A 22,075-nucleotide genomic window follows, 5' to 3' on the forward strand; every position below is an offset into this window, starting at 1 on the left:
CAGCTTTTATTAGGTTTCGACCTGGCGAGGGCACGCAGTGCCCCTCCCTGATCGAAAACTTTTGTCAACAGTATGGATGTTCGGACTGCCTCTGTTTCCCATTGGCTAGCTCCATAAATGGAGGCTAGCCATTGGGAGACAGAGGCTGCCAATCACGCTTTCTGGTGAAAACGCGATTCGGGGGCGTTTCGGGGTCTTTTTTTAAGCCCCGCCCCTTTTGCCGTGTGTCCCGGGCCATGCTGTGATTGCCTGCAGGCCCGGGACACCCCCGTGACGTCATTTCCCGGGCCGCGCTGTGATTGGCTGCCGGCCCGGGACACCCCCGTGACGTCAGCCAATTACAGCACGGCCCGGGACCTGACTTGTTTAAAACTTTTATTAAAGGTGCTGACTATGGGAGTAAATAGAAAAAAAGTGTAAACTCTCGTCTTTACGACCGTAGACAGATTTAAAAACGTTGCAGATAATAAAAACAAAATGTTCCAGCATCATCGAATTATATAATTTGAAGTCACAGTACACAAGTGACTTGCGGCTGCGCACTGTTATAAACAAAAGCGAAAAGTAAACAGGTGCGTTTCAAAATGGCCTCCTGGCTTCGCAGGGTCACAGCGCTCGCCTCTTCCCGGTGCCAAGTCCCTTTATTTACGTGTACATGAAGTAAACATCTTCAGTGGTGATGCGTCATATCACAATTAACAATATGTATTAAAAACAGTACTGTATCGCTAAAATATCCACGCTAATCAATCCACGTTATCCTTTAAAAAATCAAAAAGAATGACTACGTTTGAAGAGCTCATTTTAAGTCTAATGAATGAGTTTTTATTTTCACTGATTTGCTTAAGCGATCCACTCCTGTTGCTTTGCTACAAGGTTCTAAACCTATTTCCCCTGTCGGTCTTGCATCATTCCTTCTGAAATCCGTATGCGGCACAGCTTCGACATGGCCGTCTGAGTGCTCTTCCGTGCTACACCTATTTCTCGTCTCCCTGGCCATCTCTATGATCCTCGGCGGAGGGAGCCCCTCTATGACGTCATTGCCATGTCTTCCGCAGATTGAGGTTGGTGGAAACCGGGTTTGAGAGGCGCTTCAGGGGGCTACAGCTTCCAGCGCTACCTCCCAGGGTCCGCAGGAGGACCACGAACATCTTGAAGCTTATTTTGTGGACCGAAGTGAGTGTAGAGCTCTTTTGAGGAGATTTGAGCCGCTGGTTGGGGAGAGGGTTAGGTCACGGCTGGGAGAGGCTCGGCTCTTTTATGCTCTATCGAGACTGTGCTTGAAGTGCATGAAATGTATGTTGGGAAAATAAAGACACTAAATCACTGGCGATCGAACTTGGTCCGTCTTAGGGGGGTAGTGCGATAGCATTTGAAGACGTTGGTTGATCTGTCGATGCCTCCGAATGCAAACGTATAGGGAAATTATATAGGCGCCATTTAGCAATTATGGTATTTTTATTCCACGTCATTTCCATTCGCTTATATGTATCTTACCCTTTCCTTTTAAAAATATTCACTCAAAACGCACCATACAAAGTGCTGTCAACTATTAAGCAAGGCCTGTCAGTTTGGACCCGACAAAGGACTTGTTTGTTTAGGAGTACATAGATGTTAAGGGCAAAAATGCATATTAGTGTATACAACTATCTAGGCCGCATCCGGAGATGGGTGGGAGTCGAGGTATCCCTGTGGAGGAAGATGATATATAACTTGCAGTATTGCACTAAGGGCTTCAGGTAACATTTTAAATCCCGAGGCTGAGTGGTTTGTAAATGTCACAATACCCCTGAAATGGCAGTACAAGTTTAGCATGATGTAACATGTTATCCGTTACTGCCTTTTTGTATTACTTGCGTATTTTGGGGTAGTTAACCAGAGAAAGCCACTTTCCTCAAAGTATAGTTACCAATGGCTACTAACAGGAATTAGAATGTTTAGGTTTTGTTTACCTTACATAAATTGTTGCTAATACAGCGGTGAAAGCAGTTTGATGTATGCGATTGTGTGGCTGCTTCAATTACAGTATTGGTATGGATTTACTGTATTTGACACATTTTTTGCAGATTTCACAAATATTTCGAGCTCAAATGGTTGAAACAAAGAGAATGTGTTGTTTAGTTTGCAAATTTTTTTCTCCATATGGTAACCTGACTTTTTAATTCTAGTAGCCCTGTCAGGTGTAAATCTCTGCAGAGTGGTTTGAGGGATGTCATGACAATAAAATCCATATTTCACAGTTCCCTATGAAAATATTATATTTACCACTGTATTCTGTGCAATAAAAGCACCTAATCAAGATATATACATATATCCTTAAAACGTGATGCAAATACTTATTGTAGAAGAACATCCAGGTAGGGGAAATGTTGTTGGAAATGGAAATGTAAGGTATAAAACAGGCTTCTCTAACGAGTACCTCGGTTGCTCTTTTGTGTGTAGCCCAGATGACTAAATTAGATTCGTTTGCTTAAATGAATTTATATGTGTAAATCACAATTGAAAATGTTTCAGAACTCCTAAGCTGATGTTTGGAGAAAAATGGTTTAATATCCATAATATATTTGAAGCTAATATGTCAATAATAAATGATGCAGTGTTGGCGATACTTATTGCTAATATTACCTTAATGCCAGGGCCATTTCAACTATGCCTGTTACGTATTACCCATGTACAGGCATTGGACATTGACCAACCCATTTTTAGGTCTTAGCCTGCGATGGCTGCGTTGTTTAGGTATCAGCCTGCGATGGCTGCGCTTATGCAGGCTCGCTGGCGAGATTTAATGAGATAGAGAGAACATCACCAGCGAGGTTAAGCCCCATCCCTCTTCTCCATTGGCTGGCCTCCTAAACGGTGGCCAGCCATGGGGGAAGAGGTCCTAGTGACATTCTTCTTTCTCTTTAAGCCCCGTCCTTTTCAGGTGTGGTTCCTTGACTTACTGCTGAAGTAAAAGGTTTCTTATCTTCTTTATGGGTCCAGATGGCCCCATAAAGAAGATGAGGATTATTTTACCCTAGCAGGAAGTCCAGGCGCCCAGCCTGAAAGGGACAGGGCTCAAAGGCAAAAGGCTGTTTGCTGTGTCATGGCGTGCGCTTGTTGGAAAATCCCGTACTTCTCTGCTGGCTAGGAAGTCATTAAAGTCGTTCGTTATTCTTTTACTCCACTTGCCTTGTCACTAGATTCGCAGTTTTAATGTGAAGCCTCTGCCCTCATTATATCATATATACTAAAAAAAAAAATTCCTGCTTCAACAGACAGCTGGTGTTTCATAAACACCCACAATTTAGTGTATTTGAATGGAAAGCGGTGCTCATGTAAAGCGCCCTGATACCTTTGGTCGAGTTTGTGCTATATAAAGCACCCAAAAAACCACCAATGCCTTTTGCCCACCAGTGACGGATCAAGAAGACCCTCCTTCAAGACATCTCCAAGATTCCACAGGTCCGAAAAAATGTTGGCGCTGCCCCTGTCACCAGAGCTTGGAATTAACAGAGTCTTAAATGGAGTCCACCTCATAGTGCTCCGAATAGGCTGCAAAGTCCTGTTTTTTTTTTTTAGCCCTAAACGAAACTCCTTGAATAAATAAGAATGAAACCTAGAAATTGTGACCCTGGTGCAAAACACTAAGCCTCTGCAGACGCATCGTGACTGTGATGCTGCTTAACTTAAATTTATCTGAAACCTCTCAATTTCTCCACATAGAACAGGACAAAACCCGGCCGTACGTGTTCCCTGAAAAGCACTTTCAGATGAAGTGGAGTTTTGTTGACTTTTTATGGGTGTTAATTCAGACGTTGAGCTTTGTCCGCTCACCTGCTTGTAAACGTGGGGCTGACCTGTGGTCAGTGTGCCTGCTGCAGAGCGGGGGTTGTACCCTGCAATCCCAGGAAACTGTATCACAAGCACAGTTTGGCTTCAGAGAATGCACTGCACATTCGACGCTGGTTTGCGCCACATTTTGCACTCAGGACCTAAGGGTGTGTCGTGTGTGAATATTATTTTGGTTCTTTTTGTTCAGTGCCTGAAACTGGGTATTTACCCGGGTTAGCTTGTTGCTTGAAGCATCAGACATACCCATGGGGCTCATTGTCAAGAAATCACTGGTCTGTGCCTTTCCAGTGTATTTGAATGGAAAGCATGTAAATAGACTCCTAATGAAACCTTGACCAGGTCCATTATCGGTCTGTTTAATCTTATTACCGTCAGACGTCAGAGGCGTCAACATGGCACATTGGCTTCTGATGCTCTGGACAGGTAATCCAAGCGGCGGGCAACAATCGTTGCCCGAATTGTTCTACTTTACCTCTTTGGCGAAGTTATCTAAGTAAACAAAACTGTTTAGCATCATGTATGTCTCCAGAAATTAAACGTGAATCTGCTTCCTCAATGGTCATTTTAGAGAGACGCTCGCTTTCTCTTTCGTTCTCGGTGCAGCCGCCGTTTTTGCGCGTATTAAATAGCCCAGGGTTGAGGGTGGACTCTTTCGGTGATAGGCCGAAGCACGCCGCCCCGAGGAATGCACAGCGCTGTTTTTAGGTTTCGACCTGGCGATCTGCGCAAGCAGTTCGCGCAGGTGAAATGTATTGTTTACATATATTGCTTCAGGAACGTCACCCGGCTCCCATTGGCTAGCTCCATAAATGGAGGCTAGCCATTGGGAGCCGGATCTGTCCGTCAAGGCCGGACCAGATTCGGGGGCGTTCCCGCGATTTTTTCCCTCTCCACCCCTTTCCGGCGGCGGTGGGTGTGTGCATTTTTTTTTTTGTTCTCGTCATGTTTACTCCATTTCCACTTTGTCTTTTGCAGGGGTGGGCTGTGCACTGAGGCCGCTGATCAGGTAAGCAGCATTTTTTATTATTTATCCCGTTCCCGACCCCCCCTCCCGCTGTCTGTTCCGCCCCTCTCCCCGTGTGTCCGTTCCGCCCCCCTCCCCATGTGCCCGTTCCCGCCCCCTTCCCTTTCACTCCGTTGCTTGTGTAAAAATCGCGGTTCAGAGTTTTGTTGTTATTAACTTTCATTGTGCATATCTATTTTTATGTGGCAACACATTTCTTGCCATAAATGACTTACTGCGATGTTCTTGTCGCTTTTCAGCATTAGAAGCGTTACACCCGGATCAGTGAAGTACATATGGGGTAGCGGCCCTGCTCACTCACCCGTGGTCTGGTTTCTGCTCGGATTCTCCCCGGCCGCAACATGTCCAGTCACGTTGCGCCTTGTATGGACCAGGTGCCCTCTGTTGTCACTGCCCCAGGAGCGTGGGGCTCCCTGTGGGACTCGCTCCCCCACAGCACTGCTGGACATGCCGCACTCCCAGGGGAAGGGCCCCTGGTCAGGCTTGTGTGGTGCCCTGTGGCTGCTCTGTGCCATCCACTCCACGGACAGCAGGCCCTTCCCGGGCAGAGGCGAGGCTGTCTGCATTCCAACACTTTCGAAGTACTCCACGAAACTATGAATCACTCCCCGAGCCGCTGCTGCACTTGCTGCTTCCACACACTGGCTATTGTAACTTTCGCCAGTGCCTGGCCCTTAAATGGCGGATCCCAGGAAATGATGCCTCGGACAATAGCCCGAGGAGCGTGCCCTTAATCTCGTTGTGTTCAGGTGATTGTCACATCCGACTAATCCCTGAATTCAGGCGTTAACAAGTGCCGGGGTCCCGAACCTGGCGCCAAGTTCATCTACGAGGCGCTCCGGGTGGGGTAATTACATCTGGGCGCTTGTATCGCTGCGCAAAGTACTTTAGAGTTCTAACCATTCATTGCCTCCATTCTTGTAAATGGATAATGGGGAAATTGTACAAGTTATCTGGCATTTTACGGGCTTCCTTGAGGCTGCATTCTTTTAAGTGATAAACTAACACAATGGTACCTGGATCAAAGGCTGCACCGCCGGGGTGATGGTCTCCCATAATGTCCTGCGGGGCTCGTGTCGCCCACCTAATATGTCTGTCGCCGCCCCGCGCCATGGACAGACAGCCGACCAGACCAGCGGCTGTCATGGGCAAAACCTCTCGCCCAATCAGCTGCATCCTTTTGCTGCCAAGAGGGATCGGTGCACTGATCTGCTGAACTATCACACCACAGCTGTAAATACCACGAGCAACGTTCATATACACATGCAAAATACATCTATCTATCTATCTATCCATACATCCATCCATTAATCCTTTCATCCATTCACCCATCCACAAATCCACCCATCCATCCATCTACCTAGCTGTCTAGTCTGTCTGTCAACCTAGCTATAATCTACCCATCTCCGTCTGTCTGTCGCTGCTGTGTCTGTAAAGGAGTCCCCACAGTTACCCAATGGCGAACATTCGTCGCAGTTGCAGGCATTTTTTAACTTCGAGTAATTGACACGGAATAAACCAGTGGAGCGGACATGCACACAGATGTCATATGTTGAAGATTGCGTCCATAATGCTGCCGGCACTGGGCCTGTTATCCTGTAGACGCAGAAAGACGTAAGTTCTTTCCATGCATGTCATTGTAACCCAAAGACAGCAATCCGTGACAGACCACAGAAGCAACACTTTGTTTTTCAACAAATAACTATAATAGACCTTGCAAGGACACTGCCTTACAGACTTAAGGTCACCTTTCAATTTTGAGTTGAAAAATTATTTTTTCCTGACTGAATAAAGGTGGCCGGAAGCATGAGTAAGTGGCGCTTTTTCTTTCACAATGTCCGAGCACTGCGGAAAGGTTATATATTTTTTTCAGGTCACACAAGGACACTGCGAAGAACGGGAGAGATTTAAAACATGGGCAGTAAGTCACATGCTCTACTGTACACCACAGCGAAACACAATTTCAGTTTCCTTGAGAAGTAGATGAACAAAAACGTATATTTTCAGTGACCTAGCTGTTTTTCAGAAAGTGTAACTGCAGATCAAGTGTGGCCTGGGTGAAGGGCCCAGAAAGAGCCCGGACCAGGGCCACGCTCACCTCGAGCAGCTGCATGGAGATTTAAGATGTTACTGCAAGCTGATGCACGCGAATATTAAAGTGGAAACTATGATCAGTGTTCCACGAACACTAATAACCCGCTGAATACCAGTATATTAACAAAAAAGATCAATACACAAATCGCCTTTAACTGGTGGTTCATTTTGCGGTTTTGTTGTTGCATGAAGTGTCAAATAGGAGTTCCTACTACTCATCTGAATGCTGTTCTGTATCGACTTCGATAGGATGAATGGCCTGTAGGGAATTAAAATCCTTAACCCGCATTATTATGGACACAGATTTCAGAGAGAAACACGTGTGTTCAAGTTTTGCTTGCAAGGAATTACATAATCCCATTTCTAACTGGAAATTAAAGGAAATACCATGTATATAAATATCTTGTTCAGCCAATCCTACTCTGGCGCTGCGTCAAAAATCTGGGGTAGAGATCCGAAGCACTTAGAACAACAACCTCACATATTGCTGTCCACAAAGAAGAGGCAGAATTCCTTTTAAATAATTAATTTGATTAAATGATGAATAACTCGGAACTCCTGAATTCAATGTATATAATGTAATGCATTCCTTACTTTGGACACAATTCTGTTAAGCGTTAGTCACAAACGGTGGTACAATCCTGGATGGATTGGACAGCATCGGTATTATTTACAGTCGATATATAAACAAGCATTTGGCAAAGGAACAGATTGGGCCTGGTGATAGATGACGGGGCTCGGCCCGCGCTACTCAAACATCCCCTCTTGGGCAGACCTCGGTGCCCACGAGGCCTCCGCGTTTCCTGCAGGCTCACTCGCCCCTTTGAAGCGCAGTCACATGTGCGGGGGTACTGAGTGATGATCGCTTACAAGGGAGGAGTAAAATATTGCAAACCGGGAAGGTTCCACTTCCTGCGCAGCGTTATTCAGACCAGTGCCCTCACATAGTAATAACACCATCCCTTTAAACACACAAGGTTTTCAGATACCAAAGCCGGAAGCATTGAAAGAGGCCAACCAAGGCAAATGTGCCTGTATTTTTGGGTACGAACGTGGAATTTTGTGTGCAGCCGTGATCCCCTTGATGCAGAAACATTTCTGTTTTCCAAACTTGCTGATTCACATCACAACTATCAGAATGTTCGTGAAAACCAAAGTCTGTGGAAATGTGGCCTCCTTTCTTGGCCTTTATCTTTGACTCTTTCTCTTCCTTCCTTTCTAAATTCTTTCTTTCCCCTTTCTGTTTCTCCTTTCCCTTCCTTCCTTCCCTTTCTCTCTTCCCTTCCTCTTTAACACCCCCTTTACTCCTCCCCCTTCCTTCTCCTCCCTCTTTCCTCCTCTTTTACCCTTCTTATACTGGTGGGATGAAAAAGTGGATCTCTAAAACAAGCATTTACAATGCAACGGTTTCGCCTTTGGAAAAGTTTGAGCTATTGCCATTGTAAATGACAAAATTTGTATGTATGTGTTGGTTTTGAAAACAGATAATGGCATTGTCAATTTCATTGCCAATAGCTCTAACTTTTCCAAAGGCGAAACCGTTGCATTGTAAATGCTTGTTTTTATTGTTGAGATTGCACTAATAACTGCAAAAAAATGCATGCACATTGCGCACGTGTTTTTAAACCACATGCACGCTGTGCTAGTAATTTAGCACAAAGCGCTCGTAACACCATATCAAGCATAAGGGTTAAAGGCAACTTTAAATACCAAACACTATTACCAATGCACAGGAGAAGGCTTTCCGTACAAGCACTTCTTCTGTAGCAATGGGCGCCAGCCTAACTCAATTATCGTGCACGAGGTGTTACGAGGGAAGGATAAAAGTGGACCTGTGGCGAGGCGCCAGAGCAACTGAACTGTTACTGTTGAGGTGCTAGCAGGAAGGAAACAAATTACTAATATGGCTTTAATAATACGCGCCACATTGTCTGCCTAGCTGTATTTTGAAAAAGCTAAAGCAGAAGGCAGCAAACACACTAGAAAAGCTAGATTAGGAATATACCTAACGCACATTTATTCATAAACATGTACAGTTTAAATATTGCCCGTTCACAGAGTAACTGATAAAAGAGGTACCAAAGGCTCGTACATAACCTGTACTACAATGTTACAATTCACGGGTTTAAACGCCACATTGTCCTATATGCATCTAAAAGAGGCGTACAAATAAGCAGTACACTGTGTATTTAATGATTGTCACAAAGTAAATGCTAAAAGCGGTACATAATGTGAATACACGATACGTGCTTATAAGATGTACGACCAGATAGAAGCTTTTGCCATCTAACTTCTGAGCGTATAATGTACAAAGACTATGCGCACATGTCAGGAGAGAAAGCAAAAGTAATATATCACACAAAGTGGACTAACTACAGAAAGGCAGGAAAATAAAATAAGAAAACACTGCAAGTACGCAGCTTTCACGCCTTCCCGACCTTGCTGCATAGCTCCTACCTAACCTGTACTACAATGTTACAATTCACGGGTTTAAACACCACATTGTCCTACATGCATCCAAAAGAGGCGTACAAATAGGCAGTACACCGTGTATGTAATGATTGTCACAAAGTAAATGCTAAATGCGGTACGTAATGTGAATACACGATACATGCTTATAAGATGTACGACCAGATAGAAGCTTTTGCCATCTAACTTCTGAGCGTATAATGTACAAAGACTATGAGCACGTCAGGAGAGAAAGCAAAAGTAATATATCGCACAAAGTGGACTAACTACAGAAAGGCAGGAAAATAAAATAAGAAAACACTGCAAGTTCGCAGCGTTCCCGCCTTCCCGATCTTGCTGCGTAGCTCGTACATAACCTGTACTACAATGTTACAATTCACGGGTTTAAACGCCACATTGTCCTACATGCATCCAAAAGAGGCGTGCAAATAAGCAGTACACCGTGTATGTAATGATTGTCACAAACTAAATGCTAAAAGCGGTATGTAATGTGAATGCACAATACGTGCTTATAAGATGTACGACCAGATAGAAGCTTTTGCCATCTAACTTCTGAGCGTATAATGTACAAAGACTATGCGCACATGTCAGGAGAGAAAGCAAAAATAATATATCGCACAAAGTGGACTAACTACAGAAAGGCAGGAAAATAAAATAAGAAAACAGTGCAAGTACGCAGCTTTCCCGCCTTCCCGACCTTGCTGCGTAATGAACAGTGTGTCTTAGGAGCAGAACACGAAACCGAAAGCAGGGGGCGGGGCAGCGGAACCCTTTGATGTGGCCTGGCCGCGGTGAAAGGAGAAATGCTGCTGCCAGGGGGAAGGTTCGTGCATGAGAGCAGGTCACGTGATTGTGATTCACATGAACTGTCCAAAATCCGCTGGAGGAGAGCCCTTGGCCTGAAGTAGTGGTTCAACGTCATTAGACTCGCAATTCATTCCTTGCGGAATAGAATAAGGCGAGACCTAAAAATTATTAGCGATGCCTTGTTGGAAGGGAAAAATATGGTGTTGTGTTGCACCAGAGGGAAAGAAAGTATGGCATTTCCCCTCCTTTGGGGTTTCTTCTGTATAGTCCTTATGACACCTTAATGACGTGGTGTCACTCCATTAGTCAGTTCATCGTACCATTGGTTTACGTATGCTGTCACAGAATTCATTTAGTTACGCCTGCATTCTTTCCAAAGCATTTCATGTGAAAGACGTGGCTTTCCGCACCTCACAGTTTATTCAACGGTAGAAAACATACAAAGTAATAGACTATGGCATCAGGAGAGAGTTATTTTTCCACTGACCCATTCTACTATGAACTTTGAAAGAATGCATTTGTATGTATACTGAAACATGCTCAGAAGAAATAAAGCAACATTGGCAAAAATGTCAATGAATTATTATGCTTGCTCAGGGAACATTGCAGCTCACAAAGGAATGTGTTTAAAGCTTAAAACGTATACATGAGCTCTAAATAATAATAAAACTTAAATAGCGCCTGAATCAAACTCAAAGGGGTATCTCTGCGCTGCTGAGCATGCAAGAGGGAGCTATGGGCAACTAAATTAGAACAGGACTGTTTCAAGGAGTCTAAATGAATTAAACTTAATTGGAATCAAATATAATGCATCACATAGTCATTTCATAATAAAAGAACATTAATACATGTTCCACCAGTGTATTATTACACAAAATTGAATAGCATTAGCTATGGTCTACTGCCACGATTTGCTTTAACATCCATACGTGTAAATTATTCTTTAAAACCATTTTACCAAAATCGTTTCTGCATTTTTAAAATCATTATGGTCTCTACTATCACCTCTGTAATTTCAACTTCCTAGCTGATGTTATTGCAGAATTGCACTACAATCTGATTACAATGCATTTGAAATAAAAAGCAATAGAACTGTTAGGCCTCATCTTCAGATTCATTAGTTTTCAAACATACAAGAATAGTAAACATCATTCCATTATAAATCCTGTTATGAAAATCTATTAATAGGCATTCTAATACTTTACCAATGTATTCTCTCCTTTTCTAACTCTTTCAAGCATGCTTTTACAGTGCTGTTACTTCACTTGTCTCTATTGTATTACTTCATGCACTTTGTGCTAAGTGCACATTCAGGTTTTTGTGTCTTAGGGCCAGTTGTACGACCATTGATGTTTGCTACTCGCGAATTGCATTAAATTGCGAGACGCAATTTGAGAGTCGCAAACATCAATGTACAACAGTGTCAGAGACACTGTTTGCGATTCCCAATGGGGTCGCAAATCGCATGCCTCATGCATATTAATGAGGCTGTCGCAATTTGCGACCCCATTTAGAATGGCTGGCACTCCCAGGGATGGTGGTCTGCTGGGGTGACCAGACCACCAAGTCTGGGACTGCTTTGTCAATAAAGCTGTTTTTTTAAATGCAGCTTATTTTGTTCAAAGGAAAACAGGATGCATTTAAAAAAAAAGAAATTAAACGTTATTGTTTCATTTTTAAAGGGCAGGTAACGAACCCTGGGACCACTGCCTACTCTAAAAAAATGTTTGCGCCACATTCACAAAGGGGAATGGGTCCCCGGGGGACCCTTTCCCATTTGTGAATGGTTTACCACTCTCTTAAAGAGGGTGGTAAATGCGAGTGTTTTGCGACTGCAAATGTGGTGGCAAAACCTTCCTACATAGGGTTCAGAGTCGCTATTAGGATTGGACGCCGATGGAACGCTGCTTCTTAATAGTGAATCTCTAACCCTATTTTGCGAGTCGCTATTACATTAGCTACTCGTAAAATAAGGTTGGTACATTGTGCTACTGTTTTTTGTAGTCGCAAAAGGGAAAAATGCCCCTCTGCGACTGCAAAAAACGGATGTACATCTGGCCCTTAATCAGTAAAGTGTCATGTAATGTGGTTTTGAAATATTTGCACTATTATCTGCATCCAAGAGAGTTGGACGTTTATCAATGATGCTTATGGACTACAAATACAGGATACAATCTCTCCTGGGTGTGAAAAATAAGGTAGCAGGTTGTTTGAGCTGATTACCTTTGATTCTTGAACAGGAGCTAGTTGACAAATGCAAAGAGCTAGGTGTGACTTGGGTCGGAGCAGAAGAATGTGATTCCATAACTAGAAAGAACGGATTGAAGCTGCCACAAATAGTGATGTATTTAAAGTGGTAGAAATATATATATTTTTTTAACTTCTTTTTTTATTAAACAGACGTCAGTGTTAGTATACAGCATTACAGCAAGCAATGGTTGATAATACATATGTGTCATCATATTACACACTTCTTGGTATATTGACATTTGTGAATTAATCAACAGTTCTAGTAGGACCCCCACCCAATATACCCCTAGTCTTCCACCCACTCCTGTTATAGCAATCAGATGTCCCTCAGGCGTTCCTGTACACATCCCACTGGTGCCACACTTTTTCCCATTTCTTGGGGCAGCCTCTAATCTCATATATTGTCTTCTCAGCTGCGCAGAATCCATGTCCATCTTCCATCTTCCATCGTGCCACTGTCGGCGGTTGAGTAGCTCCTCAGGCCCCAGCAATATTCCTCTTCGCCACCATTGCAGCCACTAGCAGCTAACATTGTTGATACTTAGGCCATGCCTGTTCCCCAGATATACAAAGTACATGCCACCTGGCTTTTGCAGGAACTGGCTGTCCAATAACCTCCGACATTACCCGCGCCACTTTCCCCCAAAACCGCTGTATAATCGGGCATTCCAAAAGCATATGGAAGAAGGTTCCCCTCGGTTTACATCCCCTTTGACATGTTTAAGTTGGGTGCGCCCCAACTTAAACATGAGTGTGTTAGACCTATGCAGGATTCTCAGCTGAACGAGCCAGAATCTTGCCTTAATCGCTACTTCTCTAGGGCTTTGCACAGCTTCCGCCCAGTCATCCTCCTCTAGCAAGCCCACGTCAGACTCCCATGCCTCCCCTAGCTTTGTGAGGAGATCCGTGGAGTTATTGATAATCTTCCTATTTGTGTAGCAGGACAGTGCTTTTTCCGGGATTCAATCTAGTACTCATCTGTCCTCCAACAGCTGTATTCAGGGATCTGCTCCTTCTCCTTGATGTGCCTGTGCAGTGCGTGTCTCAGTTGTAAATACCTATACTGTCCACTGTCCGCAAGTCTTTTTGTAATTCAGAGAACGGGATTAGGGCCTGTCCCCGCCATACATCACCCAGACGTGCTATGTCTATCAGTTTCCATTTACCGAAACCCTGCAGTCTGCCCACCTCTCGTAACATATCACTATCCCACAGAGGGGTCTGTTCTGTCAGTCTGTTAGCCCAGCCTAGGAATCTATTGGATCTCGACCACACATTTAGCACAATCTGCGTATGTGGTGGCATGCTTTCTCTTCTTTCTCGACCATACAGTGCACCTAAATATCCTCTGCCTTCATCGCCCAATGATCCACCCGGTATGCTGGGTTGCTTCTGTCCATAAATACCCAGTCGTTGTTTACCATTAGATGCGATGTCCAGTAGTATTTTTGAAGGTTGGGAATGGCAAAACCACCTTCATACATTCCTCTCTGTAGCTTAGCAAATGCGATCCTTGCACCGCCTCCGTCCCACAGTAGTATCCTCAGTTCACTGTCTTCATCTCTAAAGAATTTGTTGGGTATTGGACAAGAGGTATTCTGTAAGATGTACAACATTCTTGGTAGCGACATCATTTTGACGAGAACCGCTCTTCCCATAAGGGATATAGGTCGAGTTCTCCAGTGGGCGACATCCCTCAGCTGTGGCTTTAAATTCCCCGCCAGAAATCTTGCATCTGTTTAGGCTATCTGTATGCCCAGATGTTTAAAGATATCTTTAACCTGCAGTTTGGTTTCTGCACCGAATATCGGTGGTGGTCCATTTGATAACATGTACAGGAGTGGCTTATCACAGTTAATCTGGTAACCTGAGTGCCCCTCAAATAACTTAAAAATCTATAATAGTCGGTTCACTGTTGATGGAGCGAGCTTCAGAAATAATTTTATTCTGGCTCGTGAAGTTAATCCCTTGTAACATGAACTAATATATTAATGTGTTATTGCACGTTTGTTGTACTAAATCAATCTAGATTAAAATTCATCATTGCATTACACACGGAACTAATGATAATGTGCTCATGTTGCATTTGCAAGTATGTTTTATAATACATAACTAATGTTGTTTTGTTTGTCCTATTGTCTTTGTCAACATTAATGCGGCTGATTAATTAATGGCATGTGCTTAGTTTATATGTGCTATTGTCTATATTATGTTGTTGTTTATGTTGTGTCTTTTTATCTTTTATAGATATATGAAGAATCCTGCTGGACATTATGAAGAATGGTAGATTTTAAATGTGCTGCTTTTCTATGTGCTTCTGCTAGGTGACTTATGCTAATGGGTTAACATTAGCAATGGAGGGTGGGTAACAGAATGATTTTCATTACTTGAATTAATTACTCTTTTGTGTTTGTTTAAATACTAGCCCGTGTGAAAGGCTTGAGGCCTGTGAAATTTTGGAGAGCGTTGCTTAGCCTGACTGAGAGGAGCCAAGCACAGCCATGTTGAAGCTTTTTCACAGAAACATTTCTCTGAATAAACTGAAGCTCAAACAAAGACATTTGTGCGTGATGTGCTCTGAAAAGATATTATTCCAAGGCTAAGGAAGTGACCAGAGGCAGTTTGGCCTAGCTCTGGAGGAACCTGTGAACTTTTTAGTATAATGTTTAAAATCTTCGGAAGCTGGTGTCGCTTCACGTTAAAGAACAATGACAAGTGACATTATGGTATTCTGAAGCAGTGGCTCTCGATGGCCTGACGGTCAGCAGCCAATCAGGTTGCCGAAAGACTCTTGAAATATTACTTTTTAGTTAGATTAGTGAGTTTGAAAGGTGTAAAAACTTAGCCCATTGAGGGGAGTGGGGCTGACTGTTCCTGAGGGCGAAGTGCTGTCCGATTTTCCTTGGTCACGTAAGAATATAAATGCTTTTCTGTATGTCTTTTTCTCTACAGGTCAGAAAGCTTAATTTAGGGAATCAGGGTAAATGTTTATTATAATACATTGATTTTGCGCAAATAAACTAATAGATGATACTGATTTATTAAAAACGTTTGCTATTAATAAAAGAGCTAATAAAATGATTGAAACTAAAACTTTGAACCTTTAAATAAAAAGACTTAAAACGTCAAGCTAGTCTTGATTAATTTAGTCGTTACCATCAGTTAATCCATTGGCCATAGTGGTCTAATTAAATTATTTTGTTATAATACTTATGATTAAAACGTTATACTGCAGTTGTATATAATGTACATAATTTGTTTGGTTAGTGTGATTAATTAGGCCGCATGATTCAGCTACTAGATTTTCTGTCTCAGTTATATGGGCCTTGTTGTTGATAAGTAAGGTGAGTATTAGGTAGTGATTGATGCTATAGAGACGGAATATCTATAGATACGCTGGATCAATTCTCTGGTAGCAGAGTTCGGTTACTTTGGTAACTGACATGTTACATGTTAATTACATAGGATACATGTCTAAAATATGTTGTTAAGTTTGTCCACTTGTTGTATGTAGTCGAAAGGATTTTTTCCAGCAGTGTGAAAAATTCCTGGTTGTTTGCCGGCAAAAGAGTAGTGCGACTAGAAAAGTTACACAGTGCATTTGTTCTGTTTCAAAATTGTGGTATAGAATATATCGCAAAGTGTTGTGGACGTACAACACAAGTTTAGGGACGTTAGAAGAGACTGGTTAAATGTATAGTGAGGATCGTCTATGAAATTGTAGCATTAAGCATAGGGACGTGGTGAGCCAGTTTTAAAACTTTTTGTGAAAAGAGTAATAGAATTATTTGAGCTTGAGTGAAGGGTAAGATGGCGTTGTCGATTCTTATTAACGTTTGACGATTTCTGTGGTCGGTTAAAGTCCTGCTAAGATTTCGTGTGTGCGTGATTAGGGTTTTTCCGTTTGAATGTGTGAATGATTTGTGAAAATAGCGTCGTCTATTTCACGCGAAAAGAATTCTGAATGTTTGTAAAACTATTACTTTATTTAGCGAAGCAGACAAGTGGTTTGTTTATTTGTAGTTACTAATTGAGATTCATTGGAAAAGCATTGTTTAAAATGGTGCTCTGAAAATTTTGTGAAGGAGGGGTGAGTTTACGAAGTAACACACAGTGAAGCTGCAGCGGCAGTGTACGTCATTTCGGTTCGCGCTGTGATTGGCTAACATACGTCACAGCAAGCGCACTGATTGGTTCACGTGACAGTGATGAGCTGATACCAGATTGGTCAGTTCTGAATACTGTACTTCTATTGGTTGAGCAGAGTGGTGACGTAGCTTAACCTGATTGGCTTGTTGGTGTCTTTCGCGCACGGATTGGCTGGAGTAGCGGAACACCAAGAAAACATTTCAAACTTTTCAGAATAAGCGATTTTGATTTAAAACATGAGTTATTAGTACGATAAGGAGAAAATGAAGCCTTCATGGTTTCAGAAAACAAAAAATTTATTTAAACCTGACAAGAAAATTGAAACGCGTGGTGGTAAATTACTTCATAAGTACAAATCACTCTCAGCCTACATGGAAGGCGAATATGGTTATCATACTGTAATTCGGTTTGAAAATTGGATGCATTATACACTAAAGGATGGTGTATTAGCATGGCCGGAAGATGGGTCATTTAATATGAAAGTTTTGAGAAACCTGAGAGAAAAAATTATGGATCTTGTGCCGAAGCTTAGACCTACACAATTTGAGGCTTTAGTTGAATGGGAAGTTGAGATGATGGAACTTGAACGTGAAAGCAAATGCTCAGCACCTAGAAATTCAAAGCAGATTCTAAATAGAGAAACACATGAGGACAAAGTGAGACGCTGGAGAAAAGCAGACATGTATGATGGTCTGTACCCAGTAAGAATAATGATCACTAAAGATCCAGGTCAAAAGAAAGTTCAACAGAAAAATGGACTTGATGAGGAATTAGATGATGCAATTTTAGAGGACATTTATTCTACTAAACGCAAACCGCCACCTTATCAGGTAGATTCTCAATCTACCCCGAGTGTTTCTACAGGAACCTCTCCAAGTGCACCTCCTAGGGAAGTTGATGAAGGTTCACCCAGATTTTTAAAATTACCTGAAAGGGTAGGGTCAATAAATAATTCTAGTACACCCAGAGAAAACAGAATTCCACAACAGAGAAATAATTTTCCAAGAAATCAAGAAAGAACCCTTGCTGATATGCCAGAAATTACCAGTTATAACAGAGCAAAAGAAGATTTAATTCAACAATTAACAAAAAGCATGGAAGCAGTGACAGTACCAGTAACAATTGGTCCTGTTGTACCGGTTTTTGATCAGGGAGAAAATAGACATTCTGCCTTGACAGTTCCATTGAATGCAGAAATTCAAAAAGTGGCTGAGAAATTTTATTAGGAACTTTCAGAAATTCATAGAGAAAATTCTATGATGCCAAATTTAACTTTAAATCGAAGTTTGACAGTTTCTTAGACACCATCTGTTGCAGAATCAGATCCAGGTCCTTCAGAAAGAAGCCTAAATAGAATAGATTTAACGCAAAATGCATTGTCACCAGAAGCTCCTGAATTTAAAAAGATTGATATTGTAAAGTTAAAAGCTGATTTGGAAGAGTTAATTATTGGCACAATTGGTACTGACAGTATGAAATTGTATCAGGATGATGAACTCCTTTATATTTGCAAGAGTATCCAGTGGAAAACGAAAAACAGGTATGAGCAACTGGAAGAAATGGCTGCTGAATTAGAAATTGATTTGAGCAAACAGAAACATTTGCAGAAACAATATAGAGTGGATTTTACTGAGAAGGATATTGATAATCTCAATATTGCTGGAAGAATGACCCATATTAAAGAATTGATAGCTTTTCTTAAAAGATTAGGTGAATTAGGCAAATGGAGAATAAAATGGGCAAATAATAAAGAACAGGATAAAAGGGTCAGAGGTGAAACAGTTTCAGAATTTCCAATGAGGGAAATAGCAGGTGGAGGATATGTGCATGTCCCTTGGTCAAGACAAGATATTCTGTTGTACACCAACGACTTTCCTCGGCTGAGAGAAAAGCCTGTTGAATGGTATCGACAGGTAGACAGATTTATTAAGGTGTCAAAAGTTCTGTCGATTGATCTGGATGGATTCTTTGATATTGTTGTCCCATCAGATCTTTGGACAGAATGCAAAGTTTCTGTGTGTTGGCCGAAAGAAGAACCTGCACGAGACACAATTACAGGTGCTCCATCGAAAGATGTTATGGAAGTGTACAATAAAGTAATTTATTGGCTGAAAGGAAAAATTCCCCCGAAAGAAGTAGACTGGGTTAAAATTGACAGAACAAATTAAGAGCCGAAAGAATCAGTACATTCATTTTACGAAAGGTTATTGTTAGTCTTTAAACAATACAGTGGTTACGAAAAACTAAGTGAAAAGGACATGAGCCACTTTATTTACAGATTTGTCTACGGCCTGAAATTGGTGAGATGATTAAAAATGGAATTGTGGGTTGGCAATCACTTACAGTTGATGACATCCTGAGAAAGGCAAAATATTTTGCAGTGATGAGATAGATGCCAAACAGAAAAATCTTAAGGAAAAGGCAATGTGGGCACAAGTGAAAGTAGCAGAGCAACAGCAAATGGCCTTTGAAAATACAAATGTGCAACAGAATCAAGGCAAATTTAAAAATAATTTTAATAATAAACCTAAATTTAATGTAAATGTTGAAGATTTAAAACAGAAGCTCCCATGTTTCAATTGTGGCGAAATTGGACACTGGAAGCGCGAGTGTAAAAACCCGCCCAGAAATTTTAAAAATACCTCATTGAATTCACAGATGCAGAGTGAATTAAATCAGCAGCAACAGCAACAGCTACAGCAGCAGTTAAACGAGTTAAGTCAGCAGTGACAGCTACAGCGACAGGTAGCGAATCAACAGAGCCAGATTCAGCAGAGCCAAATTCAGCAGAGCCAGATACCACAAGCACCATGACAGACATAATTTGCCAGAAGAGCTCAAGAAGCCAGTCAAATCAGAAATTTGGGACCTAACTGGAAATGATATGGGTCTTATGAAAAATGTGGATCCAGTAAAAATTACTGTAAAACAAGGAATAGATTTCCCGAATGTTCCTCAATATAAAATGAAAGCTGAGACAATTGAAGGTGTCATTCCAGTGATTGAAAAATTCATAAGTCAATGTGTGCTAAAAGAAATAGAGAGTAGCCCATGTAATTCACCGATTATGGGTATCAAAAAGCCAAACGGAACTTACAGAATTGTTCAAGATTTAAGGAAAGTTAACCAAATTGTTGTTCCATGATGCCCAATTGTTCCAAACCCTGCGGTAATTCTTTATCAGATTCCGCATGATGCAGAATGGTATACGGTCATTGACCTATGTAATGCCTTCTTTACAGTTCCACTGCATCCAGAGAGCCAACAAATTTTTGCATTTAGGTTCCAGAATCGCATTTTAGCATGGTGTCGTATTCCACAGGGGTATACTGAGAGTCCATCTATCTTTAATCAGTTATTAAAGAAATCCCTGGAAGATCTGATTTTACCTGGAAACTCAACATTTGTCCAGTACATTGATGACTTGCTCATAGCAGCAAAAACACAAGAAAATTGTGTAACTGACACGATTACTCATTTAAATCGATTGGCAGATGAGGGACATAAAGTGTCACCTGCGAAATTACAATTTTGCAAACAAGAGGTAAAGTATCTTGGTCACAGAATTGCAAAGGGAATCAGACAAGTGACTATTGAAAGAATTAAAATGATTAGAGCAATACAACCCCCGACAACACAAAGACGGGTCAGAATGTTTCTGGGAATGGTCGGATACTGTCGTCAGTGGATTAGTGGATTTTCGGTAATTGCAAAACCACTACAAAGACTGACGAAGGCAGACATAAAAGATCCAATTAAATTGTCAAACATTGAATTAGAAGCTTTTGAACAGTTAAAAAGAAGTTTATGTGAAGCTCCAGCTTTGGGTATGCCAGACTATGAGAAAGAGTTTGAGTTGTACTGCAGTGAAAGGGAAGGTTATGCACTGTCAGTTCTGATCCAGAGACATGGAAAACTGAGAAAGCCAATTGCTTATTTCTCAGCTGTTTTGGACCCTGTTGCAAAAGCTTTGCCAGGTTGCTTAAAAGCAGTGTCTGCAACAAGTGTAAGTCTTGAACAGAGTGAGGGTATCATTATGGGATTTCCTGTAAAGGTATATGTACCTCATTGGGTTGAAATTCTTCTTACCAGAAGTAAAACTCAGCATCTAACTAGTAACAGATTGACAAAATATGAGAAAAAAAATCTGGGATCAGATAATGTTTCTATTGCAAGATGTGTGAATTTAAGCCCATCCACATTATTACCAGACGGTGTTGTTACTGAGGCTAATAATGAAACTGAAATCGATCATGAGTGCCTGGATGTTGTAGATTACTGCACTAAACCTCGACAGGACATAAAAGATGTTCCTTTACCTGAATCTGATTTGGTTTACTTTGTTGATGGTTCCTGTCTAAGACCAGACGAAGGAATTCTGAGAGCAGCATACTCAGTATGTACAGTTTCAGATGTTGTAGAGGGTTCACCTCTTGATGGAATTCGTTCAGCCCAAATTGCAGAATTAATTGGTTTAATTCGAGCTTGTGAAAAAGCAGCTGGTAAAAAGGTAACCATAGTGACTGATAGTCAGTATGGGTACGGCGTAGTTCATGACTATGGTCAGCTCTGGTCTCAAAGGGGTTAATTGACTTCTGCAGGAACGCTAATCAGAAATGCAAAATTGATCAAAAGATTGATCAATGGCATTCAGTTACCAGAACAAATTGCTGTCGTGAAATGTGCAGCTCATAAAAAGGGTGAGGATTACATTACCAAAGGTAACGCTTACGCAGATGAGATTGCAAGGTATTGTGCAAAGAATAATTATTCAATCAATCGGGAAAAAGACAAAAGTCACATGTTGAACTTTCTCATGCTAATATCTGTAGTTAAAACATGGCAGGGAGTAAAAGAATTACAAGATGAGGCAGATGAAGAAGAGAAAAACTCATGGTTAAAAGCAGAGTGCAGACAGCGAGAGGAAGATGGAGTTTGGGTCTACAAAGATGGCAGACCAGTAATGCCAAATTGCATGATTGCCGACATGGCACGGATATACAATGGCCCAGGGCATTTAGGAAGAGATTCCATGATCAGACTATTCAGAGAAACATGGTTCAGTCCAAAATTCAGAATAATAGCAGAGTCACTTTGCCAAAGATGTTTGACCTGTCAACAAATGAATCCGAACAGGAAAACTGTTGTAAGTTTGGGAACCATAGGACGGGAGGGTGGTCCTTTTACCAGGTTACAGATGGATTTCATTGATATGCCAAAGCACAACAAGCTCAAATATGTGCTTGTGTTTGTTTGTCTGTTTTCAAGATGGATGGAAGCTTTCCCAACCCGTCATAAGGACTCAGTCACTGTGGCAAAATTACTTTTGAGGGAGATCATACCTAGATATGGTTTTCCGGTAACTATTGAAAGTGATCGCGAAACACATTTTGAAAGCAGATTGCTAAAACTGATTTGTGAAGCTTTAAACATTGAACAGAAGCTGCA

This window comes from Lissotriton vulgaris, chromosome 2_1 (assembly GCF_964263255.1).
Source record: "Lissotriton vulgaris chromosome 2_1, aLisVul1.2, whole genome shotgun sequence".
Classification (NCBI taxonomy): Eukaryota; Metazoa; Chordata; class Amphibia; order Caudata; family Salamandridae; genus Lissotriton; species Lissotriton vulgaris.